At 40.9% G+C, this 16,130-nt stretch overlaps 1 protein-coding gene and 1 non-coding gene across 6 annotated transcripts in view; both read right to left on the bottom strand.

Annotated features, from left to right (window-relative positions):
- Window positions 1-16,130, bottom strand: part of LRRC3B (leucine rich repeat containing 3B) — an 86,710-nt gene that overhangs the window by 54,551 nt on the left and 16,029 nt on the right. The window lies entirely within an intron of this gene.
- Window positions 4,286-4,358, bottom strand: TRNAK-UUU (transfer RNA lysine (anticodon UUU)). Its single transcript has one exon. It is a non-coding gene; the product is annotated as a tRNA-Lys (tRNA).

Genomic DNA, 16,130 nt, shown 5'->3' with positions numbered 1-16,130 from the left:
AACTAATGACACCAGAATGTTTCTGACTAAACACACTGACAGAAAAAGGCTCAAATTCTGCTTTCAATTTCAGTGGTCTAAATATTAAGTAATTCCATTATTTCAGTTTATTACTCCAGATTTATCAATGTAACCGTTGTGATAAACTCAGGACAGACAGCTGCAAGGGGGAGGGGGTAGAAAACAGTCCCAGAAGGTTAAAAGGCCCTCCTCCCTATCAACTGAGGAGGGGTAATTACAGGTCAATCAGGTTCAGCTGAGAAGGGGTTACCAGAGAATCAATTAGGTTCAGCTGAGAGGGAGTTACCTGAGGTCAATTAGGATCAGCTGATTCCAACTAAGGGCTGCCTGAGACCTTTTTAAACCCTCCCCTGTCGGGGAGAGGGGGGAGAAGAGAGAGAGAAAGAAGGAGTCATGCTGCCAATAGGTTTGGAGCAGTGAGACAGCGAATCTCACCAGGAGGGGAGGCTGCATTCCCTCCCATATGGGAGAAAAACAAGCCCAAAAGACTGGTGGAGAGAAGGAACGGACTTCCCCTGTGCAGCCAAGAGGGGCTGTTTTACCCAAGCCTAAAAGCAGCAGAGACTGGTGAGACCGAGAAGGTGCCTTGCCACACCATGCAAAAAACTTAGACCAACAACAGGTTCTTATTTTGGTCACTGTTGGTCGATTTAGATAATTCAGCTCAACATTTCAATGGCACATGGAGGAGCAGAACGGACAATTTCAGAAGAGACAGTGCATGCTGGTTTCACACCTATTTAGAATTTACCTCTCCTCCCCCAAAGCATGAATCTTTATTAATTTGCTTAGGAGTTAAAGCTGCTTAAAATGCAAATCCCACAAGCACAATTGCTAAATAAATCAATAGACCACCATCAATACATTCCCTAAATATGCAAACCTCACACTACCCAAATACACTCAGACTCCTCACTGCCACTACAAATTAGTCTGTCCTTTCAATATCTAACAAACCACACCACTCATACCAAAATCCTTTGCTTTACACACAAATGCCACACCTTTACTCTGACCTCTTACTTTTCCCAGGAAGAAATAACTCATTTGACTTTACCAGTTTGTTACAATTCCAAGGTTAGCTGTTCCTTCGACCCGCTCACTCTCTCTCTCTCCATGGGCACCCTTTCCAAGTGGCAGGTCTACACCTGTAATTTTCTCAGGGTGGAATCCCCTTTTAGACTGGATGTCCTGAAGACCAAAGCTAACTAAGACTGGTTTAGATCTTTGTTACTTGTCAGCCAGCAACACAACAACCAAACCCCAGAAATAGAGACCCTTCAGAAAATTAATACAGATATCTCCCACATTCTTCACACCAGTATATAGCACGTTTCTCCTTTTATGATACTCTGATAGCACCACCAGAGAATTGTGGAACACTGGCTCCATGCCCTGGTTTTCTGCTAACTTATGATCACAGCACATTTATCATACAGAGACGTATACCATCCCTGCCCCACACACAGTTACATTCTACCAAACTACTACTAACCATCTTCAGTACAGAGCACATGGCAGGCTTTAACTTGGCATTTCAGAATACCTACAGTTCACTATATCAGAAGTGAAGCACCTGCAATAGTAAGAGTCTTTCTTCTTTTTATACCAAAGCATCTTTAAAGACACGGGGAGCAGTACAGGATTACCATTCATTCCTGTCCATGGCTTGCTCCTCCATTAAGCCCAGCCTGGTCATGTTCTTGTGAACTATGCCTGGCCTGTTTGTCGGACTGATGTTGGTTATCTTTGCATTATCTTCTCTGGCATGCCATCATCTGTCTGTCTTTGGTAGCATCCTCACAACTATGATCTTTTTGATTGTAGCCAACCCCGTTCCCTGATTTCATTTCCTACTCTCCTAACTTCATTGGTCTTTAATTAATTTCACTTTACACCAGCCATCTTTCAACGAACTCTCATCTCTACTGCCTCCAGATTTCTAATGTCTACTTCATTTAATACAGCTCCTTCCAGACCAGAGTGTCATAATTGTCCAGCCCTTGTGACCACTTACATACTTATATAAATTGCCTTGTAAGGACATTTCCAATTCTACAATTGAATAGAATAGATATCTAGGATCACAAAGCATATTAGCCAGAGTGGATAAAAATCAATGATTTAAAAAAAAAAAATTAAAATTTGGATTTTTTTTCTTTACATACATTTTTCTTTTATAACAAATTTATTTAAAATCAAATTTGAAATTATGACCACATCTAGGTCTAAACTTACTATAATCTATTAAGCTCATTTAAATTAATTTTTTAAAAATATTCTAGCAGTACATTTTTGCTGCTGAAGTTTTAAAGAAAGTCAAACCACACAACTGGTGGAAGTCACAGACAAAGCATGCACAGCCAGAATTTGTGAAAAGTGCTAAACCTGCTTTTGACGGTGCCAGCCTCTTCTGTGGGTGCCAAGAGAATATTTCTTCATTTCAGTTTATTCAATTAGATCAGTTTAAATGATAAGTTCATTCAAAGTTAAGAAGCAGGAAAGCTTGTTTTCCTCTTCCAATCTATTAATAAAAACAAGGCTAAGAGGATGAGCTCTACTAGTTCATAAATCTTGAAGGACATGATGACCAGATACAATCGGTCCAATTCATTAACTACAGAAAGTACTTCCTTTGTTTAAAAAAAAAAAAAAACATTTAGTTTTAAATGCATGTTTTGATAAGACTTAGGGTTTTTTCCTTATGTAACGAGCACATTTAAGATTATTTACAAGTTAAATAAAACTATTTGAAAGTGATTTTTTGTGCATTTTAATTAGATTCCAATTTACATCCAAATGCAGCTTGACACAAATTATGAGTAAAAAATTAGTCATCTAGTAAACAAGAAATTTGAAAATCACTATTTTCTAACATAATAAAAATGTAAAAATTAAGAATCTGAATAAGTATGTTAAGCTTAAATAAATGTGCATATATACAGTATCTTCTTGGTAAGCAAAAAAGTTTCAAATTTAGTAAAAAGGCTGTAATTAGTTGCAAATCAACATGTTTTAAGGGTTAGCAACCAATGAGACTCAACCTTTCTTTAGGAAAATAAACTAAAAAGTACAAATGGAAAACAGGATTAAAATAGATAACTTAAATCAAGGTAACCTTCTTCCTGATTCATTTTGTGATTCAAATTGGTGATTTAAATCAGTACACCCTGATATTAGCTGTAAATTTTCTTTTCACAGTACCTGTATTATGTAACCAAAAAAAAAAAAAGAGATCTCAAAGTGCAAAAGTAGAACATATCAGAATGACCATCAGTAGATCAATAATACCCTCTTCTATACTTTCTTGTGAGTTAATGACTGATCTACCACCAAGCACACAATGATACAACAATGCAGGTTTATGTTCCTGTTCTCTTGGAAATCAGTGCTATGTAAAGTGATATGATTAGTTTTACAACTCTCAGTAAATCTATTCCCTTGACATAGACAGAAAATGGAAAATAGTTTTAGCCACCTACAAATGCACAATGTTATCAAAAAAGAGCTTGAAATCTAGGGCAGGCTGCAGGTAATTTTTACAGTCTAGAGGGTACTGTCAATTATTTCCTCTGCATACTCTCCTCTTTGACATCTCTGTTTTGCTTTATATTTTGCCTGCTTCTTCAGCCTTTTGAAAATTCACTTCATTTGGAACAAGATGTCACATTTCCCCTGGATCAAAGTTTGTTAACGACAAACTGACAAATTCAAGTAGACACAAATGTATTAATTTAATGATATTCCTGTAATTAAGACTTTAAATTTGATTTTCCTCTACTCTAATATTTCCTTTTCTATATATGATTTACAATTTTCAGGATCACATGGTAAAAAGCTTTTCAGCTGCCAGGGTATAGTTTATGTCATTTTAGAGAAAGATATCCCACCTACCTCTTTCAAAGAAGGGATTCCTAAATTTTAGGAAAAAGGATTTGTTTTTGAGTTTCTTGTTGGATGCAATTAAAATATAATCTCCTTAAAACTTAATATTCTTCTTGCCTTGATTCCTTTGGATTTTAAGGATTTCTCTTCATCCATCATAGAATCATAGAATATCAGGGTTGGAAGGGACCTCAGGAGGTCATCTAGGCCAACCCCTTGCTCAAAGCAGGACCAATCCTGAGACAGATTTTTATCCCAGTTGCCTAAGCGGCCCCCTCAAGGATTGAACTCACAACCTTGGGTTTAGCAGGCCAATGCTCAAACCACTGAGCTATCCCTCCCCCCCAACAGATTTTTAAGATCTTGAGGAATAGTTTATCACCTGACCAGGTACTTGAACCCTGGACCTTCAGATTAAAAGTCTGATGTTCTCCCAACTGAGCTAGCCAGGCTCACTATTTCCCCCTTTTACCTGGCATTTCAATCTTCCTTCCTTTCAATCTTTCCCACTCTTGTCTCAGTTTCTTCACTTTCTTTTCTGAGTGTGTCTAGTGAATCTCCCCGTCCTCTCATTTCTGCCATCGATCCAATGTACACCAATGATCATTCCCCTATGCACATGGCTGGCCTAAGAATTTTGAGGCAGAGCATTGAGATGGTTCTTTATGATATACCTCAAATTGAGATGTGCAAATACTGCTGAGCACATCCAAACTGCTTAGGTAAATGGAGAAAACTTAAATGGCATACTTTATGTAAAATGTGTATATGTATGATCTTTACATCTCACCTGGTCTCCTGCTAGAGAAGTGGATTCCTATTTCTTTTGTTGGGATCCAAGCATTATTGCAAGTGCTTTACAAAGTTTTCTATGTGACAGCTGTCCAAATAAACAGAAGTCATAGGGCTACTAGCGTTTCAACCACTGAATGGTTCAGTACATTTCAGGGTAATTTTAGGATTTATGTAGCACTTTACAAGTGTTAACTACTTAATCTTCACAAAAGAAAGATTATTTACCTATACAGTAACCGGAGTTTGTCAAGATGTGTGATTCCGATCTATATTTCACTCGAGGCGTGCACGTGCACTCCATGAGCCTGAAACCATTTTTTTTTCTATCAATTTAGTTTGGAGCCCCTGTGCACTTCTCCTTCAGGGGCTCCAAACTGAGTGCATAAGAGACAGTGTGAACCGCCCCCTTCCCCACTTGCCTTTCTACCACAAACAGCCCAAGGATAATGCTTTGCAGCAGAGGGGAAGGAGGGTGGTAGTGAAATACAGATAGGGATCACACATCATAAAGAATTCCAGTTACTATACAAGATAAATAACCTCTCTTTCTTCTTTGAGTGATGGTCCCTATGTGTACTTCACTTGAAGTGACAAAGCAGTATTCATTGAGGAGGATGGTGCAAGGAACCCTACTGTATCACCTACTGCAGGACTGCCAAAGAATGTATCTGCTGTAGAAGCTTGTACTAGGGCATAATATTTTGCAAAAGTGGGAACAGACCCCCATACTGCTGCTCTACGTATCTCCAGAAGAGGGACATCTTGAAACAAAGCTACCGATGCAGCCTAGTTTCTGGTCAAGTGGGCCCTCACACCTTATGGGAGAGGGGTCACCGTTAACTCATAAGAAAGCAGGATGCAGCCCAACATTCATTTGGAAAGTCCCTGTGAGGAGATCACTTCCCCGCTCATATGTTCTGCAAAGGAGACAATTTCAGAGATTCCCTGAAAGGTTTTGTCCTCTGCAGGTAGAATGCCACAGATTGATGAACATTCAGAGAGTAGTTTCTTGTGCTTTTTTGATGGAGTGCAGCTTTGAATGGAGGACAGGGAAGTGGATGACCTGGTTCAGATGAAATTCTAAAATTACTTTGGAGATGAATTTGGGGTATAAGCTCAGGGAAACTTTATCCTTATGGAAGATGGTATAGGTGGATCAGCAATAAGGGCCTCCAGCTCTCCTATTATTCTGGCTGAGAGGATAGCACCAAGAAAGGCAACCTTGGGCAAAGGAACATGAGGTTAACAGTTCAAACTGAGCCTTCATTAATACAGATAGCACTAGCTTTAGGTCGCAAATTGGGGTAGCTTTTAGTATCAAACGAAAGGTTCTGACAAGTCCCTTCAGAATCCATACTGCAATAAGATGGGCAAAGATCAAGTGGCTGTCCAGCACAGGGGGAAAGGCGCTAATAGCTGCCAAGTGCACACACAAGGAGCTGATAGGCCTGATGTTTTTAGAAAGAGGAAGTAGTCCCGACAGTAGGGATCAATGGCACCCCTCTGAGTTGATTCAACAATGCTGGCACAAGGTAGAAAATCCTTTCCATTTTGCATTTCCTCGTGGAATCTTTCCTACTATTGCTAATGATGGGTTGTAGTAGCTCTGAGCATGACTCTTCCAGGTCAATTTCAAATCAGCCATTCAAACACCAAACTGTTAAATGGAAGAATGCTGGACTGAGTCAATATGTCTGTAAGAGGTGAATACTGATGCACAAACATGAGGACAGGTGGAGAATACTCAAGAACCAGAACTGCCTGGGCCACCTAGGAGCAATCAGGATCACCAATCCTCTATTTTGTTCAATCTTCCATGCGTGCCATAGGTTGCCTACCCCTGCTCTAATCAATCTTTTTTGTGGGGGATGAGGGATGAATGCCCCTCACACACACACACACACACAGTCTCCCTGTTCTCCCGCCAGGAGAAAGACGACAAAACTATGGGGGGGAAGTGAGATCAGTTTGTCCACGCTGTGCTTGCTTGGTACGTAAACTGTCCATAATCAAGCCTATAGACTTCCAAGATGAAGTTCTGTGAAAGGTGTCACAAAGGTCTATGAGGCCATGCGACCCAGAGGATGGGATAGATGCAAAGTGTCAACTGGGAGCTTAAATGAGGCTGAGTGATGAGCTCCGTCATAGCCAGGCCCAGGATGGGGAGATAGACAGATAGATAAAATAAAGGTGATTTATTTGAAAAAACAAATTTTAAAGTAAGATTTTTTTTGATTTTCTTAATTTCAATAATAGTTTTTCTTTTTAAAAATAAATTTGCTTAAAATGAAATCTGAATGTAAACATAACATATGTCAAGGCCTAAACTTATTAAAATCTCTTAAAACATTTAAATACAAAATAAATACCTGAATCCATGAGCCTTTTCTATATAAAGAAAGTCAGGGAAAAAATATTTAACTTTTGAGGTCAAACTTTACAACAAAATATCATTTTATCTATCTAATTTATTGTAACAAAATACCATCTAGTAAATTAAGTTTAAATTTATTGTTCTTCAACATTTGTGTCATCTTTTGTCGAACTGGGTCACTTATACTAAAATAACTGCTAATGAAGCTCACAAAAGACACTGTTGGATAAATTAAAAAAAAATGAAGCATAATACATTGAGGAATTATCTTTTCAGGATTGTGGGGTAAAAATCCTGGAATAAATGCAAGTTCTGAGAGCTTGAAGAGAGTATATTCACTGTAATTATTTCAGACTACATGCTGACTATAAGATATTAATATAAATAAAAATTGTTTCTGTAGATGTTTCCATTCTTACTAGCAAATCCCTTGAATATAGGGGAAAATAATTAAAAATGTAGGAACTCTCTTTGTACTAAGGCATTAGAAATCTTCTTTTATTCTTCTACACACAAAAGACTTCAGAGTAGAATAGTTTAAAGCAGTCTTTCATCTCTGGGACTGAAGGTTGGAGTAAATCTCTGTAAGAGTTCCCATACTTCTAGATCTGACTGTATTGCTTATGAAAATTTTCCACTTGCTACTAGCTACCTACCTCTCCTAGCAGTTTTTTGTTTGTTTTTTTAATCTGGATGGTACAAAGCTAAAGTCTAGAGTTTACATAACCCATAATTGGAACCATAATCACAGCATGGTAAACTTCCTAGTCAGTAGAGCTTTTCATATCCTTTCTCCAGCATTTACAACAACAAATTGGAAAAATAAATAATTCATTTCTACATTTCCTTTGCCCACTTCACAGTCCCAATTAAGTGCTGGTAAAAAGTCAAATACTCTCAGTTGATTCAACCTGAAAAAAAAAAATACACAAGCAACAAATTTTGTACATTTTCCAAAAATAAAGACAGATAAAAATTACTCATCCTGGATATTTGAGTAATGTATGCTGCATCTCATTAAAGCCTTTGCTCCACTTCATCACTTTTCATCATAACCATTGTTGTCTCAATAGGCTCACAATGGATGAAAACTAAGGAATCCAAATTTGGCTCAGAGCTGGGTTCTTTGAATTTATTTTCAATCTGTTCAAATTTACGAATATAACTCACTGGGAAAAAAGCAAAAACCTGCAAAGATACAAGACATTCAAACAAATAATAGTTTATAGTAGTTCATGAGCCTCACTGTGGGAGGTAATGAGTATTTCCCAACTTCTGTTGAACTCAACAGGAGCTGAAGGTGCTAAGTGTCTCAAAGGATTGGGCCTTAAATACTTAATACAGGGTTTAGATTAAGGCTTTGTCTACACTGGAAACTGAACGACAAAATCTTTTGTCATTCAGGCGTGAGGAAAAGACAGACCCCTGAATGACACAAGTTTTGCCAACGAAAAGCGCTGGTGTGAACAGCGCTTTGTCAGCAGGAGCGCTCTCCTGCCGACAAAGCTACCGCCGCTCGTTGGGGGTAGAAGTTTTTTCTCCCGCCAACAAACAGCGGCTACACTGTGCACTTTTTAGTGAGGTGGCTTTAGCGGCACAGCTGTGTCACTAAAAGGTGCGTAGTGCAGACAAATCCTTAGACAGAGACAAGAGGACCAGCTTTTGTTGGAGAGAGACAAGCTTTTAAGCTTCCAGAGACTTCTTCAGGTCTGGGAACCGTACTCAGAGTGTCACAGTTAAATACAAGATGGAAGAGATTATTTAGCTGTGACACTCTGTTTCCTAAATCTGAGGAAGAGCTCTGTGTAAACTCGAAAGCTTGTCTCTCTCACCAAGTTAGTCCAATAAAAGATATTACCTCACCCACCTTGTCTCTTTAATATGCTGGGACCAACACGGCTACAACACCATATAATACGGGGCTTTTAAGTTACCGTGCGGCAAGCCAGGGTGTGAATCTACAGCAAACCAATCTGCCGCACAGCAATGTCTCATGTGGACATTGCTATGGTTCACTGACAGTCCCGGAATGCGGCTACTTAAAAGCATAGTAAGCCCAACTGCACTCTGGGACTTTCAATGTCCACAGTGAAGCAATGGCCACATGCAGGGTGGATAAAAATCAAGTTTTTTTAAATAAAAAAAAAATGGATTTTTTTTATTTAAATCTGATTTTTTTGAGAAAATGCTTTTTAAGGAAAAAACCTATCTAAAGATAGCTTTAATTAAGATACATTATAGCTCAAAGATCTCTCATCATGATATAGGGATTATAAATTCTAATTCTATGGTATGAGACAGTATATTCATGTAATGTTTAAGAAAAGTTTGGTAAATGAGTTCCAATAGTTCATGGATTAGGGACCCAATCTTATGGGGTTCCAGGGGCTTCTATATAGATTATTTAGGTTAATCTTTCTATCTACTCAATGGGACTCAGTGCTAAGTCTAGACCAGGGGTCGGCAACGTTTGGCACGCGGCTCGCCAGGGTAAGTACCCTGGCGAGCCGCGTGCCAAACGTTGCCGAAGCCCTGGTCTAGAAGATACCACCAGAGATGTTGAGTTTTGCAGTTCTCAAACTGTGGGTTTGTGTCTCCAGAGATAACATGCTTATTAACAGCAAACTTATTAACAGCAACAATACATAAATAAACAACATATAGAGGTGAGAAATAACAGACCTCAACCCTATTGTCCCTCTGCAAATTTGTGTACACAGAGTCAATCCTTTACCTCTCTCTAAAAGTGCAAAAGTTTCAAAAAAAGTTCAATGAATAGAATGGGGGCAGAATAGATCTGAACAAGGAGAAGTAGTCTGGAGATAAATGTGAGAAGGGAGGGACAAGCATTAGTAACAAAAGTGAAACTGTTTAAGCAGCACATTCCAGAAGTCTTGAGGTCTTTCTGAGTGTAGCCTTCATTGAATTGAGATCTACCATATCATTCTCTCACTAGAAGGAAAAACCTATAATGGCAACAGGCGGTAAGAGAGACCCAGTTTGGGAATATTTTGATGAAGTTCCTCTACCTGTTGGTAAGATAGGCATGCGTGCAAAATGCAAACAGTGCAACAAAGAAATGCAAGGCCTGGTTGCCCCAATAAAACAACATCATGAGAAGTGTTCCTTCTCAGGAAGACGCTGCATTGAAGATGAAGAAAAAAACATGTCTGAACATGCAGGATCTTCAGGTTGGTAAACTTTTTTATTTCATACTTCTTTCTTAAGGACTGCCTGTCTTCCTTCTTGACTATTCTTGAATTCTCACGTTTGAGCAAAAAATATAGTTGTGATAAAAAACAAATAGCTGAAATAGGCAGATCTTCCTTTTACAATGTCACCTTTAAAGTAGTACTGAGTGTCAGTGAATGCAATGAGTAATACTAAATGAGCAGCATGGTAATAATAATTAAATAACTGCATTGACTTATTTTGTTTAGGAGAATCCATCCTCAACATACAGGAATCCCAAGACTATCCACCTTCAAGATCACCATCATTTTCTATAGTTTCAGAGTTATCTGCCAATGATAGTGTTTCAGTCACATCATGGATGTCACATAGCCACAGTATATCACCTGTAGCAAAAATATCTCCATCATCCAGAAACAACCATAGATAAGTTTGTGATAAGAACCAGCAGATTACAAAAAGAGGTAATTGATGAAAAAATTGCCTGGTATGTTTATGCAACAAACTCTCCTTTCCATATGATTGAGCACCCACACTTCATTAACATAGTTCAGTCATTAAGACCAAGATACAGTCCACCCAACAGAGTAGATGTCGCAGGCAAAGTGCTGGATAAAGTGTATAAAAGAGAAGTTGAGCAGTGTGCAAAAGGTCTAGAGGGTGAAATTGTTAACCTGAGTCTTGATGGGTGGAGCAATGTCCACAATGATCCTGTTGTATGTGCTTATGTAACAACAGAAGGGAATGTCTTCCTTACAGAAACAATTGATTCATCAGGAAATGCACACACAGCAGAATACTTACAAGAAGTAGCAGTAAAAGCTATAACAAACTGTGAAAAAAATTCAAATGTCTAGTACGCAGCTTGGTCACAGACAATGCTGCAAATGTATCCAAGATGTGAAGAAATTATGTAGAAGAGAGTGAAGAGAGTTCCAAGCTAACAACATATGGTTGCAGTGCTCATTTGATGCACCTCCTAGCCAAAGACTTCAGTGTTCCAGAAATAAAGGCTAATGTTTTAGAAATTGCAAAATACTTCCATAACAACCACTTTGCAGCAGCTGCTCTGAAAAAAGTGGGGGGGGGAACTAAGCTAAACTCTCCCACAAGATGTGCTATGGAACTCAGTAGTGGACTGTTTTGAGCACTGTATCAAGAACTGGCATAATCTGATGACAGTTTGTGAACAAAATTGTGAAAAAATGGATGGTGCTGCCATAGCCAAAGTTCTCAACATTGGGCTTAAGAGAAATGTTGAACACATGCTGAGTACCCTGAAGCCTATTTCTGTAGCCTTGAACAAAATGCAGGGAAATAGCTGTTTTACTGCTGATGCCATTGAAATTTAGAAGGAAGTGAGTGAGATCTTAAAAGGAGAAATATGCAATGACAGAGTTAAATTACAAGCATTAAAAAAAACGATGGGACAAGCACTTTCTCAATACTCGGTACCAGGGTCAAACTTTAACTGAAGAAGAGGAGTTGGCTATGACATGGACATCCAGCAATCATCCCTCCATAATACCAACTATAATAAACTTCAGAGCTAAGGGTGAACCATTTAAGAAATATATGTTTGCTGATGATGTTTTAAAGAAAGTAACACCAGTGAACTGGTGGAAGTCATTTAATCACTTGGATTCAGAGACTGTTGAAGTGATGCTCTCACTTTTACCACCAGTAGCTTCTTCTGCCAGTGTAGAAAGAATATTTTCTTCCTTTGGACTAATTCATTCCAAATTGAGAAATCATTTGGGACCTGAAAAAGCAGGAAAGCTTGTTTTTCTTTTCCAGATTCTGAACAAACAGGAAAATGAAGGTGAAGACGACTGAGTTACCTGCAGAAGCCAATATTTTAAGTTTCTCATGTTGACCTGGCTGACATAGTCTATTCAATTTTTGCTGTTTTTTAAAAAATATTTCATTTAACTATTTTAACAAAAACAAACCTCATTTTAAAAAACTTGAATGTTTAACTAAATTTAAAAAATCATATGCTTGTTTTGTTAAAATATTATGTTTTCTGTTGAAGAAAAAATTCAGAATATATAATGTTGTTGTTTTAGTTAAATAAAACAACTTAAATGTCTGTCTGGTGATATTCTCCTCCTAATACAGCATGGCAAGACAATCCTCCACATATTAATGATTAACCTGTTGAATTGGAGATAGTTCACCTCCCAATGACTTCATAAATATCTGCTTCAATTACCTTTGGTAAATGAAATAACAAATCATTCATTTTCTGATATAGCTGTAAAAGTAATCTGAATTTTTTTTTCAAAATAAATCACTTAAAAAACGTATAGTGTGTACCTTCTAAAAATGAAACCTACATCTATCTCTGAGTTGTGAAGAATATGTATTAAGGTTATAACAACCAAAAAGAATGCACTTTTATGTAGAAATCCATGATTATATCAAGTCTTCCTGACTAGTGATTTAAATCAATTTGATTTAAATCAAATCCATTCTGGCCACATGGGACGTTACTGTATGGCAAGCTGATGCATAACAGATTCATACCCTGGCTTGCTGCCCAATAACTTGCTATGTAGATAAGCACATACTATCTGTATAAGGTTGAACATTGTTTTATATCACACGGTGCCATGTATGACATGAAAAGGGTCACACAGACATACATTCTATACTAAGTATCACTTTCAAACCACCTATTATTATGTAACCTAGTACATGCCCCTTCACAGCCACCCTCTGGGATTGCTGTGAGGAGAATCCATGTGTCTGCAGTTTGTATCCTCTGGAATATGTTAAGCCTCTAGACTGCCAGCAGGTTCCTCTCTTGACCTTTCTGGCACATTTCCTAGGCCCTGCCTCTCAGTCAGCTACTCCTCTCCAAAATGGGGCTCCTCAACCCACCTGCCACAGGCCTCCAGGACCAGCACTGACACCCGAAATACCTCAGTTACATAAAAACACCCCTCTTCCAGAACTCCATGCAGCGGTTGTGAAGCAGTCAACACAAACATGCCCTCTTTGCACAAAACTAATACCTTTAGACTTTCTTATACTTAATCATGTAAAGCATAGGTCATACAAAACAAACATCTGAAACAGCAATACCCCTCACTTTCTATCACACTCTTCGCTTGTGAGTCCTCGGGGAACCATCTAGCGTGCACAGAGGTTTTGGCGGGCCTGGGGCAAAATCTGAAACTGAATCCCTCCACCCTTAAAAAAATAAAAAAATCATCATGGAGACCTAAGTTCCCTCTAAGCTGCGTGGCTGCGCAGCTGCCTATTAAGCCCCATGCAGGCGCTCAGGGCTGCGGCGGGGGAGAGATGCCTCTTCCCCAGTACGGACCTGCCATGGTGCGGAGAGGTGCCTCTCCTGACACCAGCATGGACCCTCCCCCGGCCAGGCCCAAGCCAGGCCCAACAGAGCTGCCGGGGAGAGGAGCCCCTCCCTCAGCCCAGCCAAGCTCCACTGAGCTGCTGCGGCCGGCGAGAGGCACCTCCCCGAGCTGCTGCGGCGAAAGAGGGCTGGGGGGGGGGGGGAAGGTCTCACTCCCCACCGCAGCCCCGGGGCAGCCTGCACTGCAAACCCCTCATCCCTGGCCCCACCCCAACCAGAGCCTGCACTCTCCTGCACTCCAACCCCTCTGTCCCCCGCTCCCACACCCTGAACCCCTCATCCCCAGCCCCACCCCAGAGCCCACACTCGAACCCCTTGGCCCTACATTCACCACATGAATTTTGTTATGTGCACCAATATGGAGGTGATGCATCACACATCACCTCCATATTGGTGCATGTAATAAAATTCATTCCGCACATGGACGTAAAAAATTAGAGGGAACACTGATGGAGACCAAAGAGGCCTCAAGGGGACGGGGGAGGGTGTCTTGGAAATCGAGCCTGTCCTCCACTCATCCACAGCAGCAGCTTCTGTCTTACAGGGTTGGACCCAGCTCCCCACTCTGGCCATCGCAACTTAGTGCAAGGGGTTGTGATGGCCACTCAGGTTTGGCCTAGGCAGGCCAAATTTGAGTAGTGTTATGACCCCGTGTGCTAGATCACAGTACTACTCACTCAAATTCCACGGGTTTGGGGGCCCCCTCAAATGGGGAAAGCCCACGGCAAACTGCCTCTTTTGCCCTTACCAGGGAGGCAGGCAAGGTGTCCTCACCTCAGCAGGCTGTTGCATGGTAGCTGGTCTCTCTCCCTTAGTGAACCTCTTCCCAGCTTCTCTGACAATGCTCTTTCCTGCCCCACACAATGCTTCCTCTTCTAGTCTGTCTCCTCCTTCCCTGGTATTTAAACCACCTGGCTTCCTCTGCTCTTTTGGGTAACTTTCCACTGCTCCTGCCTTCCCACTCCCTTCAGAAGAGGTCAACTAAAACTGAGGATGCAGCTTACCATTGTTAGATGTTCACACCTGAATAGGGTTCTGGAGTCCTAAGCACCACCCCATTTTATCTCTGTCTGGTGTATGCCTGCTACCGGGGTTGGTTAGCAATGACGGGGTCCACAAACATATAGCCCTCTGAGATGGAGTATACAAACTCCACACTAGGCCACTAGGGGTTAAGAAGCTGCTCTTGGCTCAGCCATCCCTGCCCCACCACACTGTGCAAGAGATGCACAGGGTGTAGGAGGAGTTAAAAGGAAGCAGAACAGCTCACTTGAAGACAGACCGGGGAACAGAAAGGACCTCTACCTTAGCTCCTGAGAAATTAAGAGGGCTGGGAAGGTGGGATCTCTCCCTCAACAAACACCTGAAGGTCCCTCCCTGAGAGAAGGGAGGACCTGCTTCTGTTATACCTGGAGAGGGAGGCATTTCCCTCTCTCACCTACTAGTGCAGTTTATTTGTGTTAATTCCCTGTGTGTTGTTTATGGACAACCCCTGAAGAGGAGAGACTTGGAACTGAACTGGCTGAAGGGCCAACGCATGAGAGGAGGCAGCTGCTGCCCCAAGAGAGTGAAAGCTGCCACGCCACTCCCGGCTGTGAAGAGGCACCCAGTAGTGACTGACCCCCTTCACAGCCTCCTGTGATAGACTGAGAACTTTGGACAATAGTGGGGTGGTAGGAAGTGGCCCAGGAAGGGCAGCATTAAGTGCTCCTGGATGTCAGGTCCTTGTGTCATCCTCACAGGTCAGTGGGCTGGAGCCTGGTGGAGTGTGGGGGCCCAGGCTCCCCTACACATCGAAGGGCCTAAGCCCTGACTATTAGGCAAGACTTCCCACAAGCAAAGACCATCACACACTCATGACACTGCAGATTTTCATATTACAATTTCACAATATCAATCAGAATTCATAAGTTGCACAAATATAGCTCCAATTCATCACCCTTGATGCCAAGTACAAACCCACCTGAAACCAGTAGGTACGTACTCAGCATGGCTAAGTCTTGCTACCGTGGCTATATTACTATTGATGCTTGCGCTACCTCTCAAGTCAACCGATCTGCGTTAGAGCCCAGGGCTTGAACCTCGACGCTGGATCTTAACTCTACATTGAGAATTTTTTAACCCAGGCTAGAACCTGGGGCTCTGGATGCCAAACTGCTGCACTGCTGCAAACCAACCATATTCAAGACTTCCTAGCTCCCTCCCAAAACGTGGCTGCTCTAGACCTTTGACCTACGTGCACTGTGGGAAAACTTTACCAACCACCCTGCACATTACAGCAATTTTGAATAGCCTGCCAACACATCCTGTCGAGCCACATGGAGAAAGCCCCTTTTCAAGTTCTCTTGCTTGCACTTTCATTCCTGTGTCGGGAAACGGGCAGAGTTTCCATGAGGCACTGGTGGACATTTGAGCAACGCTTTCTGACCCGCCAAAGGCACCTAACAGAGCTTCAGATGGAGCAGGAGGCAGAGGAGGAGG

The sequence above is a fragment of the Chrysemys picta genome, chromosome 2 (assembly GCF_011386835.1).
Source record: "Chrysemys picta bellii isolate R12L10 chromosome 2, ASM1138683v2, whole genome shotgun sequence".
In the NCBI taxonomy this organism is placed as follows: domain Eukaryota; kingdom Metazoa; phylum Chordata; order Testudines; family Emydidae; genus Chrysemys; species Chrysemys picta.
The sequence above is the reverse complement of the archived record's forward strand: the minus strand, read 5'-3'. Positions and strand labels throughout refer to the sequence as shown.